Here is a 7,953-nt window from a genome sequence, read left to right as displayed (position 1 = left end):
GTAAGGGTGGGGCCAGTCAGGCCCAGGTGATGTCACAGATGGGGGACTGTTTATACCAGCAGAGGGAAGGGTGACCCATTAGTGACCTTTCATAAAAGGGTGCAGACTTGAGGTGCCATGGGTGCAGGCTGCCCCAGCCCCTCTGGCAGAAGAAGGCAGGACAGAAACGGGCCTGAGGGTCTCAGGGACCCAGGTGCGTGCTCTGCGCCTAGCCGGTGTGGTGGCGTCTGGTCCTATGACCAGTACTTGAAGTGCCAGTGGATGCTTCAATTGCTGCAGGGCTGACCGGTCCTCCCTGCGCCACTCAGCCGCCACCTGTGGGCATTCGCCCTGTGCCAGGTGGAGCTGCACCCTCACAATCTGAGGAAGTTCACGTTCCCCCATTTCACAGAGGGAGAGTCCAAAACTGAGGACCACCGAAATAACAAAAGTGGTAGAAGTGGATTCAAACCAGGCCATCCAATTCCAGCATGCTCTCCATCGGGCTACTAATCCAAAGCACACACTAAAAGGAAAAAATGGTAGATCCCCCAACCCATCCTTAGACTGCAGCTGTACTCAGGGCTGAGAGACCCACATTAAAGGTTAAGAGCTGTCACCCCAGCCTGGGGTCCTGAAAGCTTGGGGCAGGGGTCACCCAAGAGAGGTGGAGCACATTAGAGAAGGCACAGAACGTAGCAGTGCTCCTGCGTGGCACAGGGAGGGCCAGAAGGGAAGTGCTGCCTGGCCGCCCGCTCTCCTTCCCTGAGCACTCCACCTGCAGGACTCTGTGGGGTGACAGAGGGTCTGTGAACCCCCTGGGGCTGCCCCAGGAAGTGCCTGCTGATCTGAGGCTTGAAAGGGGCCGAGGGCAGGTGTCTGCCACAGAGTTCATAGCCCTGGTTTCGGTTCTATAGGTTGGGGGTCATCTTTGGGCTGTGATGGGGGTTCAGGGAGGGCCAGAGGATGTGGTCAGAGATGTGGCCGCCCACCTGGAGGGCTAGCCCCCACCCTTGCCTCCTCCCCAGCTCCCTAGCTGGCCAGGACCCTGGGGGAGAAGCCCCCTCTTCGGAGGTTGGCCTGGGGCAAAGGAGGGGCATTGCCACCCAGCTCCCAGAGCCCCTGGACTGAGGCCTTCGGGGCAATCTGTCCTGGGTCCCACCCATGCAGCACCTCACAGCCCAGGACCCGAGAGGCAAAGGGCCCGCCCACTGCCTCTGGCCATGCACAGCTGTTTTCTATGTTGCAGTTCCTTGTACAATCTCATTCAGAACAAACATTTCTGGCTGGATTTGGCTCACACCTGTAATCCCAGCACTTTGGGAGATCAAGGTTGGGGATGGGATGGGGTTGTGTGGGGTGGGGTTGTGTGGGGTGGGGTTGTGTGAGGCCGGGAGTTCAAGACCAGCCTGGGCAACATAGTAAGACCCCCATCTCCACCAAAACAAAAATTAGCTGAGAGTGGTGATGGGTGCCTGTAGGTAGTCACAGCTACTAGAGAGGTTGAGGTGGAAGGATCACTTGAGCCTGGGAGTTTGAGGCTGCAGTGAGCTATGATGGCACCGCTGTACTCCAGCCTGGGCAACACAATGAGACACTGTCTCTATTTAAGAAATTTTTTAAAAATAAACATTTCTTCTCCTTAGAAAACAAGCTAACCGCAAATCCAATCAGTGCCCTGTTCTTAATCTCAAATGAGTGTTCTAGAAGAATAGCCTAGTAAAAAATAATGGCCGCCCAGGGTGGCTCACATCTGTAATCCCAGCACTTCGAGAGACCGAGGAGAGTGGATCACTTAAGGTCAGGAGTTCGAGGCCGGGCGCGGTGGCTCAAGCCTGTAATCCCAGCACTTTGGGAGGCCGAGACGGGCGGATCACAAGGTCAGGAGATCGAGACCATCCTGGCTAACACGCTAAACCCCGCCTCACTAAAACACAAAAATTAGCCGGGCGAGGTGGCGGCGCCTCTGTGGTCCCAGCTGGTACTCGGGAGGCTGAGGCAGGAGAATAGCGGGAACCCGGGAGGCGGAGCTTGCAGTGAGCTGAGATCTGGCCACTGCACTCCAGCCTGGCGACAGGAGCCGAGACTCCGGCCTCAAAAAAAAAAAAAAAAAAAAAAAAAAAAAAAAAGGTCAGAGTTCGAGACCAGCCTGGCCATTGGAAGGCCAAGGCACAAGAATCACTTGAACCCAGGAGGCAGAGGTTGCAGTGAGCCAACATCACACCACTGCACTGCGGCCTGGGCGACAGAGCAAGACTCCGTCTCAAAAATAAATAAATAAAATAAAATAAATCAAATGGGCTAGTCATAGGACTTGCCCCGCCATGGACAGCAAGGTGATGACAGTTGGGAGGTGAGGACACCCGGCCACCACTCTTGTTCCTGTATTCCAGCGTACCAGGTCTGGCAGCACGTGGAGGGTAGCCTTGGGGAGACCACCCTGAGTTCAAATCCGAGCTCTGCCACTCTAGCCAGCCCTCTTCCCCCACTAAGGCTGTTTCCTCAAGCCCTAATTCAGGAACAGACGTGGCCCACAGAGGCAGAGCCCGAGGACACCCACCTTGAGTGGCCTTTGCCAAGCACCCCAGGGAAGTTAGTTGGGTGGGGTGCAGGGAGTAGGGCACCTCACCCAACACCCAGAACAAAACAGGCGGGACCTACCCTTCCCTGAAGCAGCCCGCAGACTCAGCGGCGCCTGTAGGCCAGAGAGGTGGTGGCCAAGGGGGCTGGGGCCTGGCTTCCTGTGCACCCAGAGGGACTGATAATTGTAAAACCACATGGGGCTGCAGCCGCTGCAGAGCGTGGGAGCCCCTATGGCTTTTGGAGCAGTGCAGGGAAGGTTTTTGGAAGAAAAACCAGGATGATGAAACCACCATATGTCCACCCATTTGGAGCTTTGGACTTTTCATAGGACACGCCCCTGGTGCCGGGCAGATGGGGTGGGGGAGGGGGCTGCCAGGACCAGCTGGGGTACTGGGGGGTCCGCACCCCCAGCATCTGCATCAGCTCCTCCCCAAAGCCATCCCAACAGACGCACCTTCAAATAAGAGCCAGGCATCTGAGGCTCAAGGGCGGGCTTAGGGAGCTCCCCAGCTCCAATCATATTGCTGCCCGCGCTCCTCCCTCAGAGAAAGGTTGGGACGGCCATTGGTGGCCATACTGGGAAGCTCATTTGTCCCTCACACCAGAACAAGTGCAGTTCTCCATTATACACAAAAAGACAGCAACCAGAAAGAGAGAAAGAGATTTACCCAAGACCCCACGCCTGGTCAGCAGCGGGCAGGGCTGCATGACCCAAGGCCAGCCTCTCATGTCCTGACCTGGGTAGGAGTGGGCCACCATGCCACGTGCACGTTTCCGGAGTGGTTAGCAGCAGGGAACGGCCGCCATTCCTGCCAGCCCTGAAGAACCATCAGTGGGAGCTGCTTCCCGAGGCCAGGGTTGGAGACTCTCATCCTAGACCTCCCCTTGGAGGCTGATTCTCAGGACCTTAAGGAAGGGGACTCCCCAACCCTGGGCTCAGTGGCCCTTCAATGTGGCCAGGATGCCGCAGACCCCGGCAACCTGCCTTGTGTCTGTGCTCCCAGCCTCAGAGGACTATTCCCTGGGGGGCAGACACGGGGTTCCCTGCCACTTCCTCGTGCTGGGTTCTCAGGGCCTCTCCCTGCCCCCACACACCTGCCCTCTGCAGGGCGGGTCTGAACTCAAGGAAGGAGCTCAAGGCTGGCACCACTTCCCTCCCCAGCTTCCATGCATTAGTCTGTAAAGGAGGGTAATAACTCTCTCCTAGCGTGGCCCTTGTGAAGAGAATAGATCTAAAGTCACTTCGAGATACCAAGAGGCCCCATACACTTGCAAGCTGTTATGAGCGTAACTGCTCCCCGCAGAGCTGGGTGAGAGAGCTAGTGACGCCCCTCAGTACCAAAGGGGCCTGCAGGATGAGTGAGAGGCTGCAGGGGGTAGCTGGGCCCTCCTGTACCTGGGGAGTAGTTGACCATGGAGGAGGCATTTGAATGAAGGTATCCTGGGGAGAAGGAAAGGAAAGAGAGTGGCCTGACTGCCTGGACAGGGTGCAACTGAGGCTCTCAGGAGGTCTCCTCCTGTCAAGACTCACCCATCCCTGGCCAGGGGCGGTGGCTCACACCTGTAATCCCAGAACTTTGGGAGGCTGAGGCAGGCGGATCATGAGGTCAGGAGATCGAGACCATCCTGGCCAACATGGTGAAACCCCGTCTCTACTAAAAATACACACACACACAAAAATTAGCCAGGCATGGTGGCGCGCATCTGTAGTCCCAGCTACTCAGGAGGCTGAGGCAAGAGAATGGTGTGAACCCGGGAGGTGGAGCTTGCAGTGAGCTGAGATCCGGCCACTGTGCTCCAGCCTGGGCAACAGAGCGAGACTCTGTCTTAAAAAAAAAAAAAAAGAAAAAGAAAATAGATCTGCTGAGACAACATGGTGCCATGCCCCGGAGCTGCTTCTGGCTGTCAGGGCTGGAGGCCCGGCTGCTTGCTGAGGCTGGAATAAGCTCAAAAAGAGACTGAGTCTTTACAGACTTCCTTCCATTGGAGCTGCAAAGGAATGAGCAGGGGGCCCAACCCTCCTCCTTTATTTTTATTTAGTTATTTATTTTGGAGACATGGTTTCACTCTGTCACCTAGGCAGGAGTAACCTCCGCCTCCCAGGTTCAAGTGATTCTCCTTTCTCAGTCTCCCAAGTAACTGGGACTTCAGATGTGTGTCACCATTCCAGGCTAAGTTTTGTATTTTTAGTAGAGACAGGGTTTTACCATGTTGACCAGGCTGGTCTTGAATTCCTGGGCTCAAGTGATCCGCCCACCTTGGCCTCCGGAGTAGCTGGAACTACAGGCTTGCACCACCACATTCAGCTAATTTTTAAGTTTATTTGTAGAGATGAGGTCTCACTATGTTGCCCAGGCTGATCTTGAACTCCTGGGCTCAAGTGATCCTCCCACCTTGGCCTCCCAAAGTGCTGGGATTACAGGTATGAGCCACCGCACCCGGACCCAACTCCCTTTTAAAGACAAGGAAATTGAGGCTTGCAAGACAGATGTGACAAAAACTAATAAAGGACCAGAAAGAATTACGTGTGAAAGGCGAGAAGTGCCGAATGCCTGTCCCAGCCCTGCCCTGAGCAGCCCTGTGCAACCCTGGCCTCAGCCCTGGAACTCAGTGTCCACTCAGCTATACTGTATGGGGATGGACAGATGGCTGGGAATGGACCTTTCTGAGAACTTACCAGAGAGGTTAAGGGACTTGCCTGAGGTCACACAGAGAGTGAGACAGGGCCCAGAGGCCTCACCAGGGGTGTCCACGAGGGGTAGCGGAGGAGAGGCCCACCTTCCCACTCAGGAGCCCTTGCCTATCTCCGGTTCCCTAATGCTGTCTGGGGTGCCTGTCCCTCCTCTGGTCTCTGGTGCCCCCGTGTGGCCTCAGTGAGCAGGCCCCTTCCCACCTCCTGTGGGCTCCACCCCTGCCCCAACTCCTTAAGGAGGGCCCAGAATCTCTGAGGTGGGAGGGATCTGAACTCCTGCCCCCTCTCCCTTCCAGGAGACCAGAGGCAATGAAGGGGATCCCCAGAGTTTGGTTTGAATCCTGGCTCCCCATACCAGCCTGGCTGATTTAGGCGACACACCCAGACTCTGTTTCCCCAAACATTTCTCAGCCCATGGGCCCTGCATAGCTACAGGGTGGGCTTCTGGGGAGATCACATGGGAGGCAGGGCGAGTCTGAGACCAGCTTTGGGCAACATAGAGACCCTAGCTCTAAAAAAAAATTAAAAATTAACCAGGCATGGTGGTGCAGGCCTGTAGTCCCAGCCACTTGGGGAGGCTGAGGTGGGAGGATCACTTGAGCCCAGTATATTGAGGCTGCAGTGAGCTGAGATTGCACCACTGCACTCCAGCCTGGGTGACAGAGCAAGACCCTGTCTCAAAAGAAGGCTAGGCGTAGTGGCTCATGCCTGTAATCGCAGCACTTTGGGAGGCCGAAGTGGGCGGATCCCCTGAGGTCAGACCAGTTTGGCCAACATGGCAACATAGTGCAACCCTGTCTCTTTAAAATAAATAAATAAATAATCACATGAGAGACCCTTTGTGGGGAAAAACACCCTGTTTGCTACAAACATTCATGGAACACCTCCTCCCTCAACCTGATCCTGCCCCCATCTCAGCGAGGTCTCAGTACAAGAGGAGAGGCAAACCCCTAAACAGGTCTTTTAATGAAATAACGCGTTGGCAAGTGACTCGAGCCTGTAATCCCAGCGCTTTGGGAGGCTGAGGCAGGCGGATCGCTTGAGTCCAGGAATTCAAGACCAGCCTGGTCAACATGGTAAAACTCCATCTCTACTAAAAATACAAAAATTAGCTGGGTGTGGTGGCACATGCCTGTAATCCCAGCTATTTGGGAGGCTGAGGCAGGAGACTTGCTTGAACCTGGGAGGCGGATGTTGCAGTGAGCTGAGATCATGCCACTGCACTCTGGCCTGGGTGACAGAGTGAGACTCCATCTCAAAAAACAAAACATTAGCCTGGCCTGGTGGTGTAAGCCTATAGTCTCAGCTACTCGGATGCTGAGGTGGGAGGATCACTTGAACCCACCAGGTTGAAGCTGTGGTGAGCCGCGATTGCACCACTGCACTCCAGCCTAGGGGACAGAGTGAGACCCTGTCTCAAAAAAGAGAAAGAAAGAAAGTGTTGTCTAGGCCGGTGTAGTTGCCCATGTCTGTAATCCCAGAACTCTGGGAGGCCAAGATGGGAGGATTGCTTGAGCTCAGGAATTCGAGACCAGCCTGGTCAACATATCAAGAACCCGTGTCTCCAAAAAGTAAAATAAAAAATTAGCTGGGTGTGGTGGCATATGCCTGTAATCCCAGTTACTCAGAAGGCTGAGGCAGGAGCCTAAGAGGTCAAGGCTGCAGTGAGTTATGATTGCACCACTGCACTCCAGCCTGGTGACAGAGAGACACTGACTCAAAAAAAAAAAAAAAAAAAAAAAGTGTTGTCTGAAGCCACTGATATGTCCTACCCTTTGATCTCTCCTCATAGCGCCTGGTCCATCCCAGCTGGACACAGCTGGACAGAAATCAGAAATACCACCGGACAGAGCCAGCCCCTCCCCTCCCCAACTTCCTCCAGCCCATCTCAGATCTCTCCTTGCCCTTCACGTTCCAGGTCGGACCTCAGGCCCTGCTCCAACTGAAGCTTAAAACGCTTGTGGTATTGGTACCAGCCCAGCTCCACCTCCACCCCAGGGTTTAACTTGGGAGCCACCTTGTCCTCAGTCCCTCAATTCCCCTTCCTCCTTCCCAAGCCTCAGTGTGTCCATCTGCCAAATGGGCGTGACCATCCCTACCCCACCTTCCTGTCTCCCACGTCAATTCTAATGATACAATCAAAGTAAGACTCAGAAACATTTTTTTTGAAGGGGGGGGCGATGGGTGCCAAGCGCGGGCAAACCCTAGAGAGAGCGAACTACAATTCCCATCCGGCTCCGGGGCCGCAGGCGTCCCTAGCCCCCTCTCCCTCAGCCAAGGGCAAGGCGGCTGCGGCCCAGGGGGCGAGAGAAGTTGCAGCGCTCCGCGCCTCATGGGTTAGGGCCCAGCGAGGGCCCAGGTAGGGCTGGGTTTGGGGCCGCGCGGGTACCTGGGAGGTCTTTCCGACCCCGCGGAACCCCAACCGCGCCCCTCGCAGAAGTCAGTTGCTCTCCGCGGCCCGCCCCCGCACTTCCTGGCCGGGAGTTGGGCCAGCCCCGCGCGCCTCCGCCCCTACCTTCACCTCCAGCCGCGGCTCCCATTGGCCGGCGCGCACCTGCCCGTCCGTCTGGGGGCGGGGCGCGGCGCCCAGGTGAGGGCGCGCTGGCGGCGGCGGAGGAAGGTGACAGCGGGGAGGGCGGGAGAGTCGGGGGGAGGACGCGCGGCCAGAGCCTCTGACGGTTGGCGGACGGACGGCCCGA

This window comes from Papio anubis, chromosome 12 (genome assembly GCF_008728515.1).
Source record: "Papio anubis isolate 15944 chromosome 12, Panubis1.0, whole genome shotgun sequence".
NCBI classification, from domain to species: Eukaryota; Metazoa; Chordata; class Mammalia; order Primates; family Cercopithecidae; genus Papio; species Papio anubis.
Note: the sequence above shows the minus strand (reverse complement) of the source record.